The 26,289-nt window shown below is 32.9% G+C and overlaps 1 protein-coding gene across 3 annotated transcripts in view; it reads right to left on the minus strand.

Moving 5' to 3' along the window:
- Window positions 1-3,549, minus strand: part of LOC127180653 (protein unc-13 homolog C) — a 167,491-nt gene extending 163,942 nt beyond the window's left edge. For all 3 annotated transcript variants that reach the window (XM_051134831.1, XM_051134832.1, XM_051134830.1), the window contains exon 1: window positions 3,119-3,549. The gene's annotated coding sequence lies outside the window, so the exon portion shown is untranslated. The remainder of the gene's footprint in view (window positions 1-3,118) is intronic.
- Between the last annotated feature and the right edge of the window lie 22,740 nt (window positions 3,550-26,289).

Raw genomic sequence — 26,289 nt, forward strand, 5'->3', positions numbered from 1 at the left:
AATATTAAAATATCCTTAAAACAAAAAAGATTCTTAAATTATGTAAATGAGATAAAATGGCTTATTTTCAGAAAATTTTGAATCTTGAATTAGGTTTATTTTGTCCCCCACTGGCGAAAACACTCCACTGTTTTGAGCATAAATCACAATACATTTTCTTTGTTTTATGCATAGCTCAGGAAAAAAAGCAGTAAGACCTTTTAATTTGATAAATTCCCTGGAAACAAGTCCTAATATCTGTTTCTGAAAACAAGACAAATTGATTAAGAAAATGTCTGTATACAGTGCTCTCCCCTGTTGTCAAAAAATCATTTACATAAAATATAATAGATAGATTAATAATATATATTTTTGCATCATTACATTATTTTCAAAACAATAAATTTAAATATAAACTTTTTTTTGAGGATGCTTAATCATATTTTAAATAATGTCATATAAATGGCTAGATAAAATTATAAAAATTATATATGTATATATACACAGTCAAACCAAAAATTATTCAGACACCAGATATCATTTTTGACATTTTTTTACTAGTGGGTGCAGAACACTACATTTCATTTATGTAAGTGAGGATAGCAAAATAAAATAAACTTTGACATATTATACCAAAAAAAATTTCATACAGTGGACTACCTGTAAAATTGATTAAAATTTGGGACCAAAAATTATTGAGACACTTTAACCTGACCTTGTTTTGCTTAAGTGTTTTTCTTTAATTGCTAATGCGACCTTTTTACACCACAGATTTAACAAAATTAAGCATTTCTTGGTAATTGGACAACAAAGTATTGATAGTTGTGTAAATATTGTCATACTAACAGTTGTCTGAATTTTTGGTTGATTGTAATCCATTACATACCTTTCTATCGATCTGACATTATCAAGATGAATTTGTTCTGACACAGTTTAACTCTAAATTATTGTCATATTTTAATACCAGTTTCTAAACTATAGCGAATAAACTGTGATAATGTAAGAAATGCTGAAGTTGCCTGAATAAATTTTGGTTTGACTGTATATATCTGCCACACATACTGCCTATTCAACACAACCAAACCACTCAATAACAAACATCAAATGTTGCAATCACCAGACCACATCATTTCCTACAATTTTACTCTGATACTTTTAATTAAACTAAGTATACGGCTGGTAAAACTCCAGCATGTGGTTTCTCAGGCCGTGATTAAGACTTTGGACCTAATGACATTTGATGTCCAGTCAGAAAAGTTCAGTCCAGGCAGCGGAAACAAATGCTGAGACCAGAGGTTTCTAACTTCCTTTACCAATTAATATATTAGCTCTTCTGTGATTAATGGCTGAAATCACCGTCTCTTTATTAAGCCATTACAGCATTCCAGAGCTCAATCAATCAATCTACTGAAAAATACAGACGAGACGATTAAATCTGATTAGAGTAACTGTCATATTTCCAACACAAACCCAACAGGTAATCAACTACTAATTTATAGCGCTAATCAAACTTCATTGGATATGATGTAAATGCAATGCTAAAGATCATCATCTTTTAATCGCCACTGATTCCAAATGTTTTAGAGTCATTTTATTGGATAGCAAATAAAAAATCAATGTCGCTACACCTACAAACCAAGAGGTCTGGCTATTTCAGCTACACCAACTCCTAACACAAGCATATAGAAATGCAATTATTTTATTCCAGCACGATAATGATCTGCACACCAAGCGAAGTCCATAGAGAAATGGTTTACTGACTCTGGCATGAAAGAACTTGATTGATGCACTAATGCTCCTGTGTCTGAAAGAGAGCAATTCCCTGCATGCACGTCCTGAGATCTAGTGAAAAGACAAGTGCAAGCTGTTAGATACGACTCATTTTTGGCCAAAACGTCATGATGCATTTCTGTCTTACAAAAATGCAGCCTTTAGCTTCTCAAGATGATAACTGATGGACTGGAGTGGTGTGGATTAATTGTGGATTATTGTGATGTTTTTATCAGCTGTTTGGACTGTCATCTGACGGCACCCATTCACTGCAGAGGATCCATTGGTGAGCAAATGATGTAATGCTACATTTCTCCAAATCTGTTCCCATGAAGAGACAAACTCATCCACATCTTGTATGTTCTATTTTTTATCTATTTTAAGATAGAATGCAATCCTTTCTTATAATTTGCAACCTGTTCTGTTAAACCATATTTAAACTGTTCCACTAACCAAACTATAAAGTGAAACTCAACTTGGTTCCTCACCAAAAACCATATTTTGAAAGCATGTGAGATATGTGCATTTATTTGCAACTAATTTTTTCAGCCAGTCATTAGTTTACTTCATTTATTATGTAGCTGCTCCAAATTATTGCGCTTGACAGCGCGTTGTGCAATGCCTCATAAAGACGGGCAGCTCATTAGCCGCTCTCTCTTTCTCCCTCTGTCGCCCCGAGGAAAGCTGATTCTCGTGTGTGGCCGTCCGTGAGCTTGAGATGCAAAAGACATGGATTATCGATCCGATGCAGACGCAGGGCTCTGACCCCATACCTCACATACAGACACTCCTCTGACAACCTCAGCCCCTCCTGATGCATATTTAAGATAGAGAGAGAGAGAGCGTCGAGAGACGGCGAGAGAGAGAGCCCCACCCACTAACACAATTACAATCCGTTGCTCATCTCACATTCACTCATTACCCCGTGAAACCTCGGCATGCACAGATCCGTGTCCGCGTAGGCTTTCCAAAGCTTAAAATGCATGCATTTGATAGATGTGCACGGCTGACTTTGAGGCCCCTTGAATGAGAACATGCCGGATATCAGTTCACATCATCAGGGGGGTTGTCCCGGCATGCATGTATCCGTGCATGCATTAAACAAAAGCTAATTTGCGAGTGCGGTGCACGCTGTCAGTGCGAGAAATGCAACAAATCAGAGCTGCTGGAATTAGAGAGCTCTTTATAATCCAGCGAGCGCTTCAATCATCCCTCTCTGCCTGCGAGGACATGCCACCAGATGCTGATCGGCGAGAAACCCGCCGAAAGCATCAGTCTAACGGCATAAAAAGTGATGCACGGATTCATGCACGCTCAAGTGCAATTTAAGGTACAAGATGCAACAGCTTAAGTTAGTGCACACACGTACCTGAATGGCAACCCTCTCCGACAGCATGCAAAATCCATCCAACTCTTAAACGTCCTGCCGCGATGCCCAAAGCATCCTCCGACGACGCAAACGCACTCAGTTCCACGTCCTGCTCTCTCTACGATCCATTCCTCCCTCGTCGCCTGCTGCAGCGCTCGGCTCAACCTTGGGATAAAGTCTGGCTCGGCGGGCGCATGCTGTTGCAAATCACGGACGGATCCTGGGTAAAATCCCTCCTCTCCGTCCGGCTCTCCCAGACAGAAGTCGCAGCGCTCCGCCGGGCAGCAGACGGTGTGTCTGGGATGGTGAAAGCCCCCCGTCTGGATGCACGGGATGCGTGTGTGCGTGTGTGAACGTGTGCTGAGAGAGAGTACGAGAAGCCCTTGGAGGAGTGCAGCCCTGAGCCTCTCTCTCGCTCACACAGAAAGAGACGCACAAAGCCGCTGCTGCGATTCACAGACCTGCACACGTGACACAAGAGAGAGAGAGAGGAGAAAGAGAGAGAGAAGGGAGGATGGGAAAGGATGAGACGCACAGCAGGAAGGCGGGATGAATGTGTGTGTGTAAGAGAATCGAAGACTGACTTGCAGCTATTAAACCCTTGCATCAATATCCTGGGCTCTTTCTCTCATTTTAACCTCTCTCTCATTCTGTCCGTTTCATTCATGCTCTAATTTGTAGTGTTTTCTAAGGCTAACATCTCTAGTGCTCCAGAGAATAAACCTCTAGCACTGAGTATTGAAGTTGAGAGTGTGCGTCGTCCTTCAACGTTTGTGATTCAGACATGAATGATTTCTCAAATCATGTTTTGCTGAGGAGTCATTAGATGATCAAATGCACCATTCTCACCTGCCGGACAATGAAACAGGTGAAAAAATCCCACAGATGCACACTGAAAGAGGAGCAATCACCCAGAACACACTACCTAGCAATGCCCTAGCAACCAGATAACGCTGTAACAACTCCATAGCAACACCCTAAAAAATGTTCTAGCAAACCCCAAAACATTATTAACTAATTAAAAACATTCAGAATGCATTAGTAATTACATCACCCTAGCAACTACCTAGAAATCATCCAAGAAATCATCTACGATGTCATAGAGTCAAAATCATTAACTAAAACAATTAATAATTTTGTTAATTGACATGAACTGAACAAAAAACTGTATTTGTATACAATAAAAACTTGACCTTAACAAAAAATTTGCCTTGGAAAAAGCTGAAATAGATTTATGCTGAAGCACTATGATTACTTAACAGAAATTAAAACTAAACTAAAAAATAAATTAAAGCATAAATTTTGGGAGAAACAATAAAGAAAGAAAGAAACAAACAAACAAAAAATAAATAAATAAATGAATGAGTAATAATAACAAAAATCAATAAAGCACATAACGAAATTGCTAGAAAATTCATTGAAATTAAAAAGAAAAATTACAAATGTTGCCTTGACATTGAAGCACTAGAATTACTAACCAGAAATTAAAATTGAAAATAAAACTAAAAAGTATTTGGGTGGGGGGGGATAAATAAACAAACACAACAAAATTACTAGAAAAATAATTTAAATATTTCATATATATATATATTATTATTATTATTATTTAATGTAAATATATTGCACAAAAAATAGAGATTAAATGTAAATAGTAATAAAATACTGAAAAAATATTTTAATTACAAAAAATACTGAAAATAAGTTTACGTTGAAGCACTAGAATTACTAACCAGAAATTACAACTGAAATAAATAGAAAAATAAATAAATAAATTCAAACTAAATAGTATTTTTGGTCAAATAAATAAATAAATAGACAAAAGCACATAAAATTGCTAGAAAATTAAAAATTAAAACTATTAATTAAAATAAATGTTGTCTTGGCAACTAACTGAAATAAGATGAAGCACTAAAAAATGGAAATTGAAAATTAAGTAAATTACAAATTTGATTAGTAATATTTGGGAAAAATAAAATAAAATATAATATAATAAAATAAAATAAAATAAATAACAGCACATAACAAAATCTTTAAACTTAAAAAGAAAACTTACCATTTAAAAAAGGAAATTTAAAACATTAATAATAAACTGTCAAAGTATCCACCTTTTTCTTTAACACAGAAGTAAGCCTATGGGTGAGACTTTTCAGTTCTTCCACTATAGGGAAATAACGAGAAGAATAACAACGTGCAGTAAACAGTAAAACTGTTTGTACTACAAACCAGTGTGCTCATAATTAGGACAATACATTAAAATAAAATGTTATGACATACCAACCTGCAATATCAAGCAGCAAAACAAACTTCTTATGTACAGCTAAAAATAGCTGGACGCAGATGAGACCGGAGGCCAGACCCATAAAATTTACAAATTGCTACAACCACTCGTATGGGAAAAAAAAAGGGTGGATAGAAATGATACTAAACTAACACTGATACCATAACAACCCCAAACACCTTAGCAATCGCATAGCAACACCCTAGCAACCCCCTAGATTAAATAAGCATAATGGACCTGAGTTTTGCACAGGCAAAAAAGCCACTCCCATTTTCTTCAGAAAACAAAATATCTCATTATACTGCGTTACAGAATATGATTGCCCTCCTTACTATATTTTTCTCTCTGCAGTTTGCATGAGAAAAATGAATGTGATCAAACACTGATCTTCAACACAATATAAAGCTCACCATCTGTACGGAAGTCTTAGATGCCTATGGTTAGCACCATCTTTTGCAGTCTCTGTGTCCTTGTAGAATCTGATTATCATGTGTGATTGGTTTAGAGCTGGTAGCTGAGAGCTCTGCTCGCTTAATTTAGCCGCTGTGCTATTTCCAAAGCTTTTATTATGATTTCTGTATCACTCAGGAAACAGGGGATGTGTCGTGTAATCCCGCAAACAGCCGCTAATTTGTCTCGCCTCCTGGCTAAACTGCCTTTCCAGACTCTTTTTGCCTGTGTTACAACAGAAAAGGGGCGTGCGAGCGAAAAGAGAGAAAATCAACCAGAGCCGGAGGGAAGCATGAATTCGGGATGTGCATGCAGAAGACGGCTCTTGTTCGCCCCCTAGTCTAGACACGGATAATCGACAGCCTCCTTCAAACTAATCCACAGCTGCTTTCTTATGAGAGGTAAGAAATATAACGAAATATTCAGGCTAATGCTCTGCTTCACTATAAAGATGACGTGTGCCTCAGTTATAATCTCTGTGGCATATGCACAAAAAAACTCATAAAACTCACATTTCACATTTTTCTCAAATTATGTTTTATTGTTTCCAAAATTACTGTTTTTCATCTTAATTTACATTTAATTGTTTAATTCAATTTGAACAATCAAAAAGCATGTCTAATGAATTTAATTCATGATTTTTTTTTTTTTTTTTTTTTTTTTATAAAATAACGTAATAATTTATTTATTTTATAAAATATATATTTTTTATTAATATTAGAGTCCTATGATTAATTGATTAGAAATTCTGTGCTGTCCATTTGATTTTTTTCTGGATTATGATTTCGTTTTTAAATAAAAAAATAATTTTAAAATTTATTAATGCAGACAACATTAACAATTTAATGTTTTAAAATGTTATCAGTTGGAATTTAACAATATTATTTTTAGCAAACAAAAGTGCTGAACAAAGGAGGTTTACTGTTAAAATTAAAACGTGGAAAAAATATGGTTATTCCTTAAACAAATACAGTTTTATTATTATTATTATTATTATTATTATTATTATTATCCAACCTTTTATTTTGAGAGGTTGTTAACCTTATTAAAAGTTAAACAAAAATGTAATTTTATGGCCCATTTTATTTTCTTTATTTTCTCTTTTTTTTCTCGTTTTATTGTTCCCCAAAACTAGTGTTTTTTTTATTTTCATTTTAAATTTTAATTAAATTTTAGTCTAATCATTTATTTTTTTATATATAATATAATTTAAATTTTTTTAAATAGTTAAATTAAATTATATTAAATTTTAATACTTTTTTTATATTAATACTTTATTTATTTATGTATTTATTTTACAATAATAGAGCCCTATGATTGATTGATTAGAAATTCTGTCTGTTTAATTTATGATTAATTTATGATTTAATTGTTAAAATGTATTACAAAAAATTACATAACTTAATATTTTATTTTTAAAAATTACAATAAAAGAGCCCTATGATTGATTGATTGATTGATTAGAAATTCTGTGCTGTCTGGTTAATTTTTTCTGGGTTTATGTTTTTATTTTCGATTATTAAAAGGGTGGTGAAATTAAAGCACAAAACATTAACAATTTAATCTAATCAAATGAAAATGTAACAATTTTAAAAGTGCTGCACAACAGAGGTTTGCAGTTACAATTAAAACACATGGAAAAATGTATGTTTCCTATTTTTAGTAACCATTATATTATCCAAACTTTTATTTTGACAGGTTGTCATGAAGACCTTTAAGAATCCCATATTTAATTGACTTGAATTAAAATGAACTAACAAACAATAGTTTGTTAGTTTTTATCAACATCAACAAATATTAACAAATCTTATAACAAATGTATTGCACATTGCTAGTTAATGTTAACTAATGGAACCTTACTGTAAAGAGTTACCATCTTTCTAAATAACAGGTGGTTGACCAAAAAAAAAAAGAACTGATGACAAGCCTTTTTCCCTTTAGAATAACATGCACACATTTATCTTTTCCATGCGTATTAGAAAAGTAAATAATGTTTGATTTGATGTTGACTTTGAGACTACAGATTAAAGGTCTGTTCGCACCAAGAGCAAATATTCAGTGCCAACAAGACTTAAAAATCAAAAGAATCCATACAAACCTATTCACACCAGGGATAAAATTCTTTAAACACAGGAGAACCTGTATAGGTCAGTTTTTTTTTCTTGTGTTTGATTAATGAAACTCACCAGGCAGCAAGATACAAGCTTGTGGATCATGTCTCCTTGTGTGGTGTGGATCTGACATCTTTTCACATTGTTGGCCTCTAATACAAGGATCATAAAAGCTACAGCAGTAAGAAAAACAAGCAGAGCAAAAAGAAGTGATATTAAAATCAATTGCGGACAAAAAGAGAATGTGTTTAATAGCCTATAAAGCACAAACCTACCTAACATAATTTCATTCATTCATCAGCTGTACGATTATCATTATAATGCATTATGCTCTTATATCACTGTATTAAAGCAAGTGAAATTTGTATATTGCATTTTTCTCAGGTTATTTTAATGCAAATGAAATTTCTATTGCACAAGCGAATTTGCAGTATATTGCAATAAAGAAATAGTTCAGCCAAAAAAGAAAATAATTTGCTCATAATCACAGAGAGCTTTAAGCTTTCAAGCTTCAAAAAAGGATAAAAAAGCAGCATAAAAGTAGTTCATATGCACACCATAAGTGTTGTGATGGCTTAGTGTGAAGAACAGATTAAAATTTAAGCCATTTTTCATTGATAACAAGCTGTTTACCACGGTGGATGACTTGAGAACCAAGAACTTATTTGTGAATTATTTTAATTATTTACTAAAATAAATCTTAAATCCTTTAATTTAATTTCTAAGTCCTTCAATGTCATTCTTAAATGCTTTAATTTAATTTAATTTAATTTAATTTAATTTAATTTAATTTAATTTAATTTAATTTAATTTAATTTAATTTAATTTTTTCTTTAATTTACTGAAAAGGATTATTTGTTAACAAAAATATGTAATTTAAAAATTACAGTTTTGTTTTGTTTTGTTTTTTTGTTTTGTTTCATTTGGTTTAATCTTTTTCTGGGACTTTTATAATGGCTGCAAAATAAATAAATAAATAAATAAAAATAAATAAATCAATAAAAATTGTTTTAAGGCCACCTGTTGTCAACTGTGATTGGACAAAAATAAACTGGGCTAGTTTTCATTCCTTTTGGGTGCGTTTGGAGTTGATTTTGAACTAATTTTTTTTCTGGCACCTGGCAACCCTGAGTTGTGCTTTTGTGTTTCCACAGAAAAATAAAATTACCTTGGAAGGACAGAGTTGGTGTTTTTGGGGTGAATTGCTCCTTTCCAGCAGCTGAAGGGCTGTAATGCTTTTGCTCTGTGTGTGAATAGACCTTTCGTCTGCAGTTTATTTTATTCTTCTGAACTGGCCTTAAGGCAGGAGAAAATTCAACAACTCTTCCACAACAAAAACCCTATCAAAATGTACTGAACCAATTAAAATAAACATTTGTTTAGGAAAATGGGGCATTTGCTCTCACAGCTGTTTAAATGTGAAGTGGAACTTACCTATAAAGTCTCTCTCTCTCTCTCTGCTGCCATCAATCATCCTATGCCTCTCGTCCGGTCATGCATCTTTGCTCTAGAAGAGTCAGAGACATTTAGGCATCAATCCTGGTTCACAGCGAGTCCCTTCATGACCTACATACACAACACACAGGAAAATCCCACTGCATGCTGCATGACCGCAGGGCTTTCACACGCACACGCACACACACACACACACACACACACACACACACACACACACACACACATGTAGCTCTCATAGATCATGCAGTACATATGATAAAGGCCTGTAGTATCTTCACAGCTGTGGGAAATTTAAAGTAACCGGAGGTGATTCATCACGAGTGCTGCGATGCTCAGAAATATTATAATATTCTTAACAACATAATAGAAGCTCGCCACCATGGGAATGCTCATTCGAGTGCATTGTTTTACAGCAAATGACAATCATTTAGGATCATTTCTTGTCTTCCCTCCTCCAGCGAATGCAGGTTTCATTAAAGGCTGTGATGTCTCATTTCATTCTGTAATTTTTCAGTAAACACAGTTAACCGTTTACTTGCCAAATGTACTGCATGAGAACCAAACTACAGTTTAGTGCAAATACTCTAAACTGCAACTTGAAATAAATATTTAGATTGCATATTAATTAAGTAAGTAATGTTTTGCATAATGGTGTTTCATGAACGCATTGACATGCTCTTCAAACATGCCTGCATGTGAAACGGAGAAATGCATATCTTTGGCATTTGAGAAGATTGTTGTTTTAAAGGTCACAGAAGAGCAGAATGAGATGAAACACCTGAGACTTCATCCAATATGGTTACCGCACATTACCGCAGAAGGAGAAACAATATAATAATGCAGGAAATGTGCATTCAGACAAATGAAGTGTTTGAATGAGACACAGGTGTCAGTGTCTAGGAATATTTCAACTAGAAATGAAAATTCTCTTATTATTCATTCTCCCTCGTGTTGTTAAAAACTCATATGACTTTCTTGTCTGTGAAATACAAAAGGTGAATTTTGAAAGCATATGTACTGAAATTGTTGTGCGTATCTGTAAGATTTTTATTTGTTAGTTTGAAAGACTGTATTACTTTTATTCAGCAAGACATTTATAAGATTTCAATTTTGTATAAATGCTGTTCTTTTGAACTTTATATTTGTCAGAGAATCCTGAAAGTATCCAGAACGAATATGAAGTTGCACAACTAATTTAACATTAATTTTAATCAGAGATATTTCTTGAGCAGCAAATCAGCATATTAGAATGATTTCTGAAGGATCATGTGACACTGAAGACTGGAGTAATGATGCTGAAAATTCAGCATTGAATCACAGAAATAAATTTTATTTGAAAATAAATTCAACTAGAAAATTCTTATTTTGATATAGAATAATATTTCACAATATTACTGATTTTACTGTATTTTTTGTTTAAATCAATCCAGCCTTTATGAGCATAAAGTCTTCTAAGTCTTCTATAAAAAGTCTTACCAACCCCAAACTTTAAACAATATGTGTGTGTGTGTTTAGGCCTATATATGACTATATATGAGACATTGTGAACTGAATATCTGTAGCTGAATCAAATATTAAGTGTTTTTCAATGCATTGCATCAGGTTTGAAATGACATTTGCTTCAGTCAAACGAACATCAAATAGTTGTCGTGTCATTTTTGTAGTCCATTTCAAAGCTTCGATGAAGGGGAATGATTATCAATGAACAACAAAGGTTTATTCATCATCTTATCTGCACTTGTTTTCATGAAAGAAAGAAATTCATACGGGTTTGGGGTGACACAAGGGCTAGTAATGGATGACTAAATGTCATTTTTGACCTAGCTATTCCTTTAAAACATTAAATCCTTTCACATTTAAATAAGCTGCTGTTTTGTTTCAACACCATGTTAAGTACTTGGATATATCTTTGGAGATCGGCGTGATGGTGCAGTTTGTGAGCAGATCAACAGCAGGACGTTGCAGAAACGAGACGGATGAGGGTAATGGGATTTTGGGGATGTCTTGTGTCAGTCACAGCGGTCGGTACGTCACAGGCAGGTCTGGATGTGCTGCATTGCAGTTGAGAGATGATGTACTACAGCCCACCGAACCCTGAATCTATAAAACAGAGGAAGAGAAAGACACTCAAACCACATCGCCACCACCAGGGTCGGGAATTAACAGGGGCTTGTGACAAAAACACCTCCAAAATGAACAAAAATGCCCCACAAATTTAAGATAAAGGGCAAAAACGGCCCCTGGACAATTACGTTAACTTGACCCTGGACCACAAAACCATTCATAAGTAGCACTGAAATATTTATAGCAATAGCCAACAATACTGTATGAGTCAAAATTATCAATTTTTCTTTTATGCCAAAAATCATTAGGATATTAAGTAAAGATCATGTTCCATGGAGATATTTTGTAAATTTCCTACCGTAAATATATCAAAACTTAATTTTTGATTAGTAATATGCATTGCTAAGAATTTCATTTGGACAACTTTAAAGGGGTCATCGGATGCCCATTTTCCACAAGTTGATATGATTCTTTAGGGTCTTAATGAAATGTCTATAATATACTTTGGTTAAAAATTCTCAATGGTTGTGTAAAACAACACCCTTTTTACCTTGCCAAAATCAGCTCTGCAAAAAATCATCCCATTCTGGTCGAGGTTGCTTTAAATGCAAACGAGCTCTGCTTGCCCCGCCCCTCTCTTCTCTCTGTGGAGAGATGAGCTTGTTTACTTTAGCCACATTTAGCCACTTTCTAACTAGCACATTATTAGGAAACGCGATCGCAAAGATTCATAAAAAAAACCCTTATACTCACTTCTGCTGTAGGTGAAGCTGGATCACAAATTATTTGTTTTTTATGCATTGTTTATTGCAGCAGTGAGAATTATAACCAATCACACACATTTCGGTTGAGCTTATGAACGCAGCAGCCAGTGAGAGGCATTTAGATTAGTCAGCACTGAAAAACGTTTTGCATGCTCACGTTCGTTAATTCTCTCATTATAAACAAAGTGTATATTCGATGTAAATGAAGAGATGTTTTACACAGTTTCAGTGACTAATGTCATGAACAAATTTGTCTGTATAGCCAGAATATGACGTGAGGTTTCCCCAAACACAAACATGTTTCGACATTAATAGTCATTATTATTAATCATCAACATTAAGAGAAATAATCAATATTGATTTTTATCATAATATTGCAGCCCATACCCTGTAAGGAGTCTGTGTTTTTTGTGTAATTTATAGAGAATTATAAGCTATAAGTTTGTTGTTATTGGTAACAGTTTAAAATATTCCGATTGATTTAAGTTTGCGAAACAAAGATGATTTTTACATCAGTAAACACAAAGCTCCTGTACTTGCATCCTTATTTCTGTAACGAAATGGAAAGCACAGGCATTCAACTATCAACGTGTAACTGAATCTACAGCACCATGGCCAAAGATATGATAGTTGTAAGAGTGGCTGCCTGAAAAAAAACACAAACTTCTGAGCACAGATGGCCAGATCTCCTATTTGGACAGAAGCTGTGTGATGTCTGCACTGACTGACTTTATTGAAGCTTTGGTCTTCAGTATCTGTCACAAATATCTTCTCATCCCGTTCTGAGGAAACTCCAGCTGAACTTGAACTCTGTAAGCATCTGTCTCCCTCTGAATGCATCTTTCAGTATGTGAGTGAACTAAAGCTTCTGCATTCACTTTCTGTTTCTTACTTCAAGTAATCTACCTTGTGTAAAATCTGGTTCGGGTATGAAATAACTATCTATTTATCTATAGACTGACTGAAACCTGTGTTGCCTGACTCCCAAAAGTGCATAAAGCCAATTTGATTGGAGCAGGTGAATTCAGCGTGCCATTTTATAGTGCAGTATGCATCAGTGTGCAATATGTGACAGTCCGTGAATGAGCCATTCATTAACCATCATGACATTTAGGACACCTATTAGCATGCAGTCTCATGCACACACAAACACGTACCTCAGTCATTGTGCTCTAGTTCCCTTATTAGGGCCCCTAGAGAGTTACGGTGAACAAGCACAGATTTTTTACTGTTTTTTACACATATGGCAGCTCTCATCTGTAACAACACCAGAAGACTCTCTTAAAGATCCTTATGACAAACTCAAAAGCAGCTCTTGTGGCTCAGCACAGATGATATCCTCAGTGAAAGGAACTTAAACTCTCTTCTAAACTCTCTGTAGACAGCGGGCTCCTTTCAGGGCCGCTGAGACCTTCAGCAGTGCAACTGTCTGGCGAGTTCAGGGAGAACTGCTGTGGATTTGTGTTTGAGTGGTTTGTTCCTGAAAGCCTGTGAAATTCAGAAAGCCAGCAGAGCTGCATTTGAACATAATTACTCTAGCTTTCAGCTCTTCACACGCTCACAGCAAAAACCTGAGAAGAAAGGAAATCAGTCAAACCCAGAACAGAAACGGGCTGGACGTGCCGCTGGTAGTTTATCTCTATTTTAGGCTTACAAAGACACAATTTACCAGATGAAATATTATCACAGCAGATTGGGGCTGAGAAAACTTGTCTTTTTGTGTAAACTACAGCACACAACTAATCTGCCTTGTTATTTTTTGCCGTTAATCACTCATGTAACCTCTCTAAGATTAAAATAGCAGAAGTAGCTCAATATCTCTCACAAAAAAAAAAAAAAAAAAAAAAAAAAAAAAAAAAAATTGCAATGTATAACTGTCTTGTGTGTTTTTAGATTAGACTAGACTAAAATTTAGGCTAAGACTAAAACTAAATTTCATTTCGCACTTGTTGTATGGTACAGAGTTATTATAGTTAACTAATTCTAAAATATTATAGTTTAGTAATATAGTATGAAAAACCGAAACCATCAAAGCATCTTTGTTACTTGAAATAAAAAAGTTAAAGTAAAATGTAAAAAACAGGGCTGTCAAATGATTAATCACGATTAATTGCATGCAAAATAAAAGTTTGTGTTTATATAAAATATGTGTACTGTGTATATTAATTATGTACACATAAACACACACATACATGTGTGTAATTTAAATATATATATATATATATATATACATATTTGCATAGAATTTATATGTACATAAATATTTAGTATATAAATGTACAATTTTTCTTAAATATTTACATGCATCTGTGTATTTCTATACATACTTAATTATACACAGTACACACACATATATTAGGTAAACAAACTTTTATTTTGCATGCGATTAATCATGAATAATCATTTGACAGCTGTAGTAAAAAAAAACCTTTTTATTTCAGTTGCGAAGTTGCAAAGGCATTTTAATTTAGTTCAACTTGATATAATAAAATATCTAACACTGACATAAAAAACAATAAAGATAGATAGATATAGCTATAGATATATATAGATATATTACTAAAAATAACAAAAACTAAAATGTATTTAAACTAACTTAAACTAAAATGTAAATAAAACCTGAAAATATAACATAAAAAATGTTTATAACTCATTGTTTTTACTTGCAAAAACAGTATTTAAGTATTTAAATGTAAATTTTGATTTAATGCAATGCTAAAATTTACAATTTTTCATCCTGTATGTTAAGGTTTAGCAGGTATATGGTAACATTTAGCAGGTTTAGCAGGTTTTTACTGTACCATTTTTACAGTATTTATGTGTAATTTGTTTTTCACAGTGTGTATTTTTAGCACAATTCGACAGAAAAATATGGTTATCAGTCTCAAATATAGCCAGAAAGACAGAGAACATGCAGCTTTAGTTTCTGATTTCCTAAACCATAAAATATGCCATAAAACAATGTTTCTGTTTGACAGCAGTGAAATTATTTAACCCTGTCCCTTTATTTTGACAAACATGATGTGTGAGCATCTGTCTCACAGATGCGTCATGGTCATGAGACAGTGTTTGAGTAATTGCCAATGAAAAGCTAAATTCTTTCAATTACCTCAAATCGCCATTTACGCCACGAATACCTTTGATTTGTTGTCACTCTGGAATTAAAGGTGATTTTTCACATTTAAGTGGCCATTTTCCCTCTAACAAGACGCTGCTTGTCAGTAATCCATCAAACGGGACAGATACAAGCGCTTCATTCCCGGGGCTGCCGTCATCCGTCTGTTACCCGACAGCAGACGCAATGACCGCTGCTTTGAGCCGCTATTGATCTGACCGGAACAGTATTCCGGGATAATGGACTAAGAACAGCTGGTACACTGATTAGTGATCAGGATCAATGTTTCTGTCAGCTTTTGGAGCCACAGCTTGCGTTTGGCATGCAATCTAAAGATATGTAAAAATGTAAACTGCTTTATGCTTCACTCAGGGTTAAATTAGGGTTAGGGGTTTGTGCGAATCACTTCCACTAATGAAACATGCCCCTGCATTTGCACGGCTCATCTCGTGTGTTCTGGTTTCATCCTCCTCCAGAGATCCGCCGGCGTGTTGTTATTGTGTGTGGGCTGAGACATAGAGTAGGTGGATCCAGCCTACAGCCTGTATTTACATTTGCATCAGACTCAATGTGGCAGATGAACAGCCCCCAAGATGCACCAGTGCTCACAAACTCCCTCAAACACACACAGCGCTCATTCTCAGAGCTGAACATGGCTGTTTTCTCAATCTCACACAGCCGCACAGACTACAAAACTCTCTAAAGTGGAGAGAAAAAGCAGTATTGTGGGAATAATTGTCTAAGAGTGGGGAGATGGATTCAGTTACTGATTCATTTCTACCTTTACTACATAGCAAATCTCAACTGCTTGATTGTTTATATTGTTGCAAAATGTAACTATATTATCACCCAGCTCTTTATATAAGGTTGGATATAAGTATGTCCAGTTATATCTGCTATATACTATCTACTGTAGCAGATTAGAATTCTGAGGGGAACAAAATCTGAATTGCAAGATATAAACTCAGAATTGCAAGACCACAAAAAATTACAGAATTATACATTTTTAATCTTGCAATTCTGGTCAGAATTCTGAGAAAAAAAACTCAGAACTTCAAGATTAGAAATCAAGATAAATAAATGAGAATTCTGAGAATCTTGTGATTCTGAATTTTGAGAAAAAATAAAGTCAGAATCATGAGGTAAAAAGTTGCTATTATATATTTTTATTGTTTTTATCCCAAAGTGCGTAATTGTTTGTACTTTTGTATTTATTTTTTAATTCAGAAATTTTTCTTGCAATTATTTTCTTGCAATTTTTTTTTTTTTTTTTTTTTTTTCAGATTTGCAAGATATAAACTCGGAATTACGAGACCACAAAAAATCAGAATTCTGAGTTTAGATCTTGCAAATTCAAAAAAGTCAGAATTTAGAATTATGAGATAAAAAGTTGCTATTATATATTTGTATTGTTTTTATCCCAAAGTGCTTAATTGTTTGTACTTTTTATCTCACAATTCAAATTTTTTTCTTGCTTATATCTCACAAGTCTGACTTTTTTTTTCAGATTTACAAGATATAAACTCTGAAAAAAATTCTGAATTTTGAGCATTTAATCTTGCAAATCAAAAAAAAGTAAGAATTCAGAATTATGATATAATTAAAAATCTACAGTTTAGATTGTAGATTCTTTCTTCTGTGGAACTCAAGAAGAGAAATTTAGGATTACATTTATCCTGCTTTTTCAAAATATAATGCAAATAAATACGAATTTTTCCAGGCTCTCAACTCGAAAAGTAACCAAAAACACAATGCTTTTAAAGCACTGATCAGCTTTCTCATTAGCTAAAAAAGTGCTGGTCACACCCTAGATTCTTTTTCTGTTGTTTATAGCGTTAAATGTTGTCAAAAGCTGATGTGATTTCTCTGATACTAAACTATTTCTAAGTCATATGGACTACTGCTTTTTGGAGCTCAGCAGCATCAGTCTTCATTCACATTCACTGCACGGAAAAGAGCACTATAAACACTGCACAGTCAAACCTGTTTTGAACAACATGCAGGTGATTAAATGATTCTATTTTAATTTTTGTATGAAGAGATTTGAACTATTCATTCTAATCTCATGCAAATGTGCAAAGTCTCATTCCTTCCAGTCAACACACACTGCGTCTTTCCTGCATGCAACAGTGCATAACCGCAGGCAGAAACGCTGGACAGCAGAGCTGAGAAACCCCCTGTGTTTTAGCTGGCCGCTATATGCAGTTACACACACACATATACACACACAAACACAGTGTGCTTTCCCTCACAGCATCATCTCCACCTCATCAGTCAGATCTCCTTAAACTGAAAACACAAACACAAAGGCTTTTCTTAAAGAGACATTCATAGAAGACAATTTATGTGACTTTGGACCACAAAACCAGTCTGAAGTATCACGGGTATATTTGTAGCAATAGCTAAAAATACATTGTATGGGTCAGAATTGTTGATTGTTCTTTTATGCCAAAAATCATTAGGATATTAAGTAAAGATCATGTTCCATGAAGATATTTTGTACATTTCCTATTATAATTATGTCATGTAATGTGCATTGCTAAGAACTTCATTTGGACAACTTTAATGGCGATTTTTGGATTTTGATCGAATTCCAGATATTCAAGTAGTTGAATCTCGGCCAAATATTGTAACATCCCATCAAACCATACATCAATGGAAAGCTTATTTATTCAGCAGATGATGAATAAATCTCAATTTTAAAACATTACCCTTATGACTGTGGTCCAGGGTCACATATGTGTGTATGCATTATTACATTTAAATGCTTTTTTAATTATTGTATATGTAAAAAGATACTGAATATTAAATAAATTTTGATATATATTATATTAAATATTGCATTTAAATATGACATTGATTTTTGTTTTTAAATTGTATATAATTTAACATTAGATTTTAAAGCTATGAGGTTCATGCTAAAATTAAATTTTCATTAAAAAAAAAAAGATATTCACCCATTTTTATGAAACTCACTCAGCTATGTGTCTGCTGTTACTGAATATGTGACAATGGACCATAAAACCAGTCATAAGGGCCAATTTTTTAAAATTGAGATTTATACATCATCTAAAAGCTGAATAAATAAGCTTTCTATAGATGTGTGTTTGCTAGAAGGGACAATATTTGACTGAGATTCAACTATTTGAAAATCTGGAATCTGAGGGTGCAAAAAAAATCCAAATATTGAGAAAATCACCTTTGAAGTTGTCCAAATGACGTTCTTAGCAATGCATTTACTAATCAAAAATTTCATTTTGACATATTTATGGCAGGAAATTTACAAAATATCATCATGTAACATAATTTTTGGCATTAAAAAAACATTAAAAAAAACAATAATTTTGACCCATACAATGCATTTTTGGCTATTGCTACAAATATACCCGTGCTACTTAATACTGATTACATATTGTGAGGTATATTCTGACATGCAGCTCTGCACTGAATGCATCCAGTTTAGACACCGTAGACACCCACAATGCACCAGAGCTTAACTGCGCACAATAACAATAAACATATCATCGCATAAACTGCAGTGACAATACCAGCATAACATTTCCACAGACCTCCAGGGAAATACAGCCCTATCTGACCGGTACTAGGAATGAGTGCAAATACCACAGATCATCACAGGAATACTCCAGAGTCTAGTTATTCTTAAGATCTGTTTAACCTCAGGCGGTTTTGTTGTTAAACTCACACTTAAATTGTGGACAGAGGAATTTTCCTCTCGCTGTCACCATGTATAGAACAACTGAAGTCATGTGATCCACGACTGGTTGACATGGGATGTTTTTGTATGTCAGCTAAATCTAATCTGCTTCATGACAGAGAATGAGAGACAGAGAGAGCACTCAAACACTAATCTCTTCATATAAATTGAGATCAAATGCATGTTAGAGCAAACACACAAACACACACACTGCATTTGGTATTTATACTGCTATTATATATGGAGATCTGCTCTTTCCTTTCCTTTGAAAACACACATTCACACTCTCACACACACACAGGGGTTTGGGAGTTAGACAAACCCAGCAGTAATTAACTTTTGACTGTTTTAAAGCCTCAAGCCTTCAGACTTCAAACCCAGAGTACTTTCATTGATGGTTTGATGCATACTGTGCACAAACTGCCAAGAGCTGCTCAAATCATCTGTTCCAATCTGGATACACCGGTCCACCTGAAAACAGACTAAAACAGCACCTATACACCTGAACAAAGTGTGCTTGGTCACTTTATATCAGTAAAATCTATTAATGTTTTTGAATAAAGTCTCCTCTGCTCACCAAGGCTGCATTTATTTAATCAAAAATGCAGTAAAAACAGCAAAATTGTGAAATATTATTGCAATTGAAAATAACTGTGTTTTATTTGAATATCTGTTAAAATATAATTTATTTCTGTGATCAAAGTTGAATTTTCAGCATCATTTACTTCAGTCTTCAGTGTCATATGATCCTTCAAAAATCATGCTAATATGCTGATTTGCTCAAGAAACATTTCTGATTATGAAACAGATTTTTACATATATTATATATATATTAGTATAGATTAGTATATTAGTATTTTAGATATATATATATTAGTGCTGTTCAACGATTAATCACAACCAAAATAAAACTTTTTGTTTACATAATATATGGGCACATAATATGTATATTTATTATGTATATATAAATTTGTATAGTACATGAATGTGTGTGTGTGTGTGTGTGTATATATATATATATATATGATATATAATATAATATATATATATAATATAATATAATACATCATATTAAAATATATAATTATTTAAATAAATATTTACTCTCTCTCTCTATATAAATACATTTCTATATGATAATATATGCAAAATAATAAAAATATATAAATAAAAACACAATATTTAAGTTAAGTAAGTGTTAAAATAAGTAATTAATAATTCAACATAAATATGACATTACGTATGTAATTTGAAATTTGTTTAATTTTTAACTGCTTCCGTCTGATTCATTAAAAAAAATATTTTTTTTTAAATAAAATAAAATGAATAAAATATTTTTTAAAAATGAGTTTAGTTTATTTATTTACAGGGGCAATGCACATTAATAAACATGACTGTAAATGCTCTAGAATTAGCCAAAAAAAGCTATTTTTGATCTCTAGACCCTTGACAGAATATTAAAAAAATCACCCTAAAAACAAAAACAGGATCTTACACACATATACACATCTACAAAGAAATGGTGTAAAAGTAAAATACTTAGAAAAATAAAATAAAATAAATACAAATAAATCAATAATTTTTACATTCAGTTTTGACCAATTTAATGCATTCTTTGTGAAGTATTAATCTTTAAAAAAAAAACGTTTGAAAGGAAAAATTCACTTATGGTCATTATTGAGCTTTTTGGAGCTTTACAGTTTCAAGTCAAAACCCCATTTTGTTTTCTGGAAAAGCACAGTTTTGGCATTATTCCTGCAGACTTGAGGCTGAGCAAGTGATGAAGTATTTCTTATTTTTGAATTATTTCTTAAGGTTCAGTACCGCAGAGCCTTGAGGACCGGCCGTGCTTGTTCATTCATGGGGAAGCCTGTAAGTAAATTGAAGACTAGCTGCTGCTCAGATCATGAACATTTCCCACAGCACTGTGATGCGATTGCGCTGTGAATTCCTGCCTCTGGATGGTCCTGTCAAACTAGGCTACACCCCTGGGCATTGAACCGCCACGCTAATCGCACTCCCGCGGCCCAACCGAAATGAGCTGAGCCGTTTCTCCATTCTCAACGTGTGCTTTCTAATCTTTGGGCAGATTAAAAAACGACCCGCATCTGAAACAAAACACTGGAGGCAGGCGAGGACAAAAAGACTTTGTTCCGCCTGTTAGCATGGACAGCGAGAAAAATGTCAAGGGAAAGAGCTATATTGTTTCCGGACCAGAATCGCTACTGACCTGCTCACAATATCAATGACACAGACACTGGAACATATAGCTTTATAGTGTTAAAGTAGTGTAAAATTATTGCACTATTGCATATATATATAACATCTTTATATATAAAAATGTAAAATAATTAAATATAAAAAAAAAACTAGATGAGTAAAGTTTGAGAACAAACTTTAAGTTGGCTTGAGAAAGCCTAGCCTGAACGTTTGAAGCAGTTGTATGAAAAGTATGATTTAGCACATTGCTTACATGATTTAACATGTTGTTAACATGTTTTAGCATGATTAGCTTGTTGCTTGTATTTTTATAGGCTGATTACAATGTTGTTAGCATGATTAGCATGTTGGTAGCATAATTAGCAAATTACTAGAATGCTGTAAGCATGATTAGCAAGTTACTAGCATGTTTCTAGCCTGATTAGCATGTTGCTAGCATGTTTCGTGCATGATTAGCATGTTACTAGCATGTTTCTAACATGGCTAACATGTTACTAGCTTGTTGTTAACATGTTTCTAGCATGATTAGCATAATACTAGCATGTTGTTAACATGATTGGCATGTTGTTAGCATGATTAGCATGTTACTAGCATGTTGTTAGCTTGATTAGCAAGTTACTAGCGTTTTGCTAACATGTTTCTAACATGATTAGCATGTTACTAGCATGTTGCTAACACGATTAACATTATACTAGCATGTTGTTAGCATGTTTCTAACATGATTAGCATGCTGTTAGCATGATTAGCAAGTTACTAGCATGTTTCTAGCCTGATCATCATGTTGCTAGTATGTTTCATGTATGATTAGCATGTTACTAGTATGTTTCTAACATGGCTAACATGTTACTAGCTTGTTGTTAACATGTTTCTAGCTTGATTAGCATATTACTAGCATGTTAACATGATTGACATTTTGCTAACATGATTAGCATTTTACTAGCATGTTGTTACCATGATTAGCAAGTTACTAGCATGTTGCTAATATGTTTCTAACATGATTAGCATGTTCCTAGCGTGATTAACATTATGCTAGCATGTTGTTAGCATGCTTCTAACATGATTAGCATTCTGTTAGCATGATTAACAAGTTACTAGCATGTTTCTAGCCTGATTAGCATGTTGCTAGCATGTTTCGTGCATGATTAGCATGTTACTAGCATGTTTCTAACATGGCTAACATGTTACTAGTTTGTTGTTAACATGTTTCTAGCATGATTAGCATATTACTAGCATGTTGTTAACATGATTGGCATGTTGTTAGCATGATTAGCATGTTACTAGCATGTTGTTAGCATGATTAGCAAGTTACTAGCATGTTGCTAACATGTTTCTAACATGATTATCATGTTACTAGCATGTTCCTAGCGACTAACATTATGCTAGCATGTTGTTAGCATGTTTCTAACATGATTAGCATTCTGTTAGCATGATTAAGAAGTTACTAGCATGTTGTTAGCATGTTTCCAGTATGATAAGCATGTAACTAGCATGTTGCTAGCATTATTACCAAGTTACTAGCATGTTGTTAGCATGATTAGCATGTTACTAGCATGTTGCTAGCATGATTAACAAGTTACTAGCATGTTGCTTACATGATTAGTATGTTACTAGCATGTTTCTAACATGCTTAACATGTTACTAGCATGTTGTTAGCATGATTAGCAAGTTCCTAGCATGTTGCTAGCATGTTGCTAACATGTTTCTAACATGATTATCATGTTACTAGCATGTTCCTAGCACGACTAACATTATACTAGCATGTTGTTAGCATGTTTCTAACATGATTAGCATTCTGTTAGCATGATTAAGAAGTTACTAGCATGTTGCTAGCATGATTAGCATGTTACTAGCATGTTGTTAGCATGATTAGCATGTTACTAGCATGTTGCTAGCATGATTAACAAGTTACTAGCATGTTGCTAACATGATTAGCATGTTACTAGCATGTTTCTAACATGATTAGCATGTTACTAGTATGTTGCTAGCATGATTTAGATAGATTAGAAATATTAGAAATATTAGAGTGGAAGCTTAAATGAGTGTAAATGGATTAGAAATAGCACATAGAAGGGAAGCTTGATTGAGCCTCAATGGATTCTGGGAGTTTGAAGAGTGTTGGCTCATTTGAACATTCCGTCAATGTAAATCTATGGGATTTTTGGTGGTTTTGATAGTCTGGTTTACGAAAACTGTAAGCCGGATCAGTTAGAAAAGATACAGCACACCAAGTCAGACCAGTCTGAAGGTCTGGACCGAGTTTGGTGGTTCTAGCTTGAAAGCTCTAGGAGGAGACAGATACTGAAATTTGGCTCAGAAGAAGAACAATAATAATCTTAAATAGTAGATCAGTAAGCTGGCTTTCTCAAACCAACTTAATAATAAAAAATCAGGTTTAAGCATATTTAAATCTGATAACTGAATATTATTACATATATATGTGTATATATAAAGTAATAAAATAACAATAAAAATAAAAAAGCTAATTTAATCATATTTGAATCTCATAACTGATCAATGCATTTACTAAATATAACTTGATTATTTATTATATTAATTATTAATATTCTGTTCATCAAAGAATCCTAGTTTAAAGGCTAAAGTAAACATATTGATTTTATTTTTTCTTTCAGGTATCAAACACTATTGCATGTGCAGAGATAAAATGCACAAGCTTAAAACCTCAGAACCTGCTGTGTAGTTTGTAAGTTTTAACTTCCAATTAACTTGAAATTGTTTGTGTTCCTTTGTGAAAGTGCAACAACTTAATTATGACTTTGCAGTTTGACAGTGATAAATGTGACCTATCATTATTTGCCTATAGAGCCAACAAAGCCAACATCCCTCATGAAGCCCTGGAGTCCAGATATACAATATAATACACCTTAAAGTCGTAATTACCACGGTACGCAGGACGCTAATGACAGAAGCTGATGCTGACACCGCAGGCGATTGGGGAGGTTTGTCCTAACAGCAAACAAAGACAGTATTAAAACTCCTTTGAATGAATCGTTTAGTACTTTTGAGTGAAATACTACACATAAATGATCCTAACTATTCTTATGTCAGTCTGATAATGTGACGCTCATTAAAATATTCCATTATATTGTAGAATATACATATTAACTAGGTTTTACTGTGAGGAAAAAAGGTTATTAGTTACATCCATAATCTGTTCCCATGCATGAACACATAAAATCTAATATTTTAAAACTACAGTAAAAAATTATAATTAAAACAGCCTTAAAGCTCAAAACAAGGTAACTGTATTTACAAAATTATATGTTTCACATTTCAGTTTTTAAATGCTCCAAAATTAGAGCATTTAAAAACAGAATTTAAATTGAAAAAATAAAGCATTTAAATGTTACTCTTAATATTCATTCATTTATTCATTCATTTATAAAGAAAAAACAGTGTAAAATCTAAAGTAAAACTATTAAAAATTCCATTTGGTAATAGAGCTTAAATAAAATATACATATTATATGAAGAACATTAATGAAAATTACTGAAATTTTATAAACAGAAACAGTATTATGGTTTTACTGTAATCAATCAATTTTGTAACATGCAAAAATAAATAAATACATAAAAAACTACTTTTATTTGTCATGCACTAATTTATGCTCATTTAAATTAAAATAAAAAATGTGCATTTATTAAATTTAAAAATAAAAATCATGGCATTAGAATTTTTTACTGTAACACAATAAAATAAATATAATTGTAATATGCAAATTAAATAAAAAATATTTATTTATTTATTGATTTATTTATTCAATTAATTAATTTGAAAATGTAAACTAAAATTGTATTCTGTAACAAATGGAATGACAGACTTTAATTTCAGAAATAATTAAAAATGATGCCTAGGCATTAAAATAAAAACAAATAAACTAAAACTAAAACTAATAATAATAATAATCGTAATTTGTAATAAAATGTCTTTACAGCAAATGAATGCATTCTTGTTGAAAAAGGTTTGGATCTTTCAAAAAAAAAAAAATTGAAATTTGAATATATATATATATATATATATATATATATATATTCAATATCTTATATGAAGAATATAAATGAAAATTACTAAAATTTTATAATCAGAAACAGTATTATGGTTTTACTGTAATACATCATTTTTCTAACCTGCAAAATAAATAAATAAATAAATAAATACATAAATAATGCACTAATTTATGCTCATTTAAATTAAAATGAAAAAAGTGAATTTATTAAATTAAAAAAATAAAATCATGCCATTAGAATTTTTTACTGTAACATAATAAAATAAATACAATTGTAATATGCAAAATACTGAATTATGCTAATTAAATTAAAATTAATCTAAATTTAAAAATAAACTAAAATTGTATTCTGTAACAAATGGAATTACATACTTTAATATATATATATATATAATAATATATATGTGTGTGTGTGTGTGTGTGTGTGTGTGTGTATGCCAACTTTTCCACCTGTAGGAACTAACATTCATTCATCAAACAATCAAAACAAGTAACACTTCTAATTAAACATGGTTAACGACGGAAGCAAATTTTGTTGTTTTGATTAAATGCAGCGAAGCATGCATACACTATGAAACAGAAGAATTAACTGTAATAATTATCACTAACCAAAATAAATTGCTGTTGTCATATTTTTCACACAAAACCATTTTTCTACCAGCAATATGAGTAATTTATTTAAGAAACACTCACTAGTAAATTGGCTCCTGGCATTATCTGGCATTATCCTGGCGGCTCCTTTAAAACGACTCAAACAAACAAACACAAGAAAACGACTCAATTGTAACGGTATAATCAGAGCAAATGAAATGCAAACATAATTGAGTGATCAATCCAGAGCGCTTTTATCTCGTGAACACAAATGCAGACACACACACACACACAGTGCTGGTTTGTTTCAGCTGTTGTATTGCGGCAGTGACGGATCAAACCGAGTCTGACACACACTCTATCAGAGACGGCGATCCTTCA

Source organism: Labeo rohita, chromosome 18, assembly GCF_022985175.1.
Source record: "Labeo rohita strain BAU-BD-2019 chromosome 18, IGBB_LRoh.1.0, whole genome shotgun sequence".
NCBI lineage: Eukaryota > Metazoa > Chordata > Actinopteri > Cypriniformes > Cyprinidae > Labeo > Labeo rohita.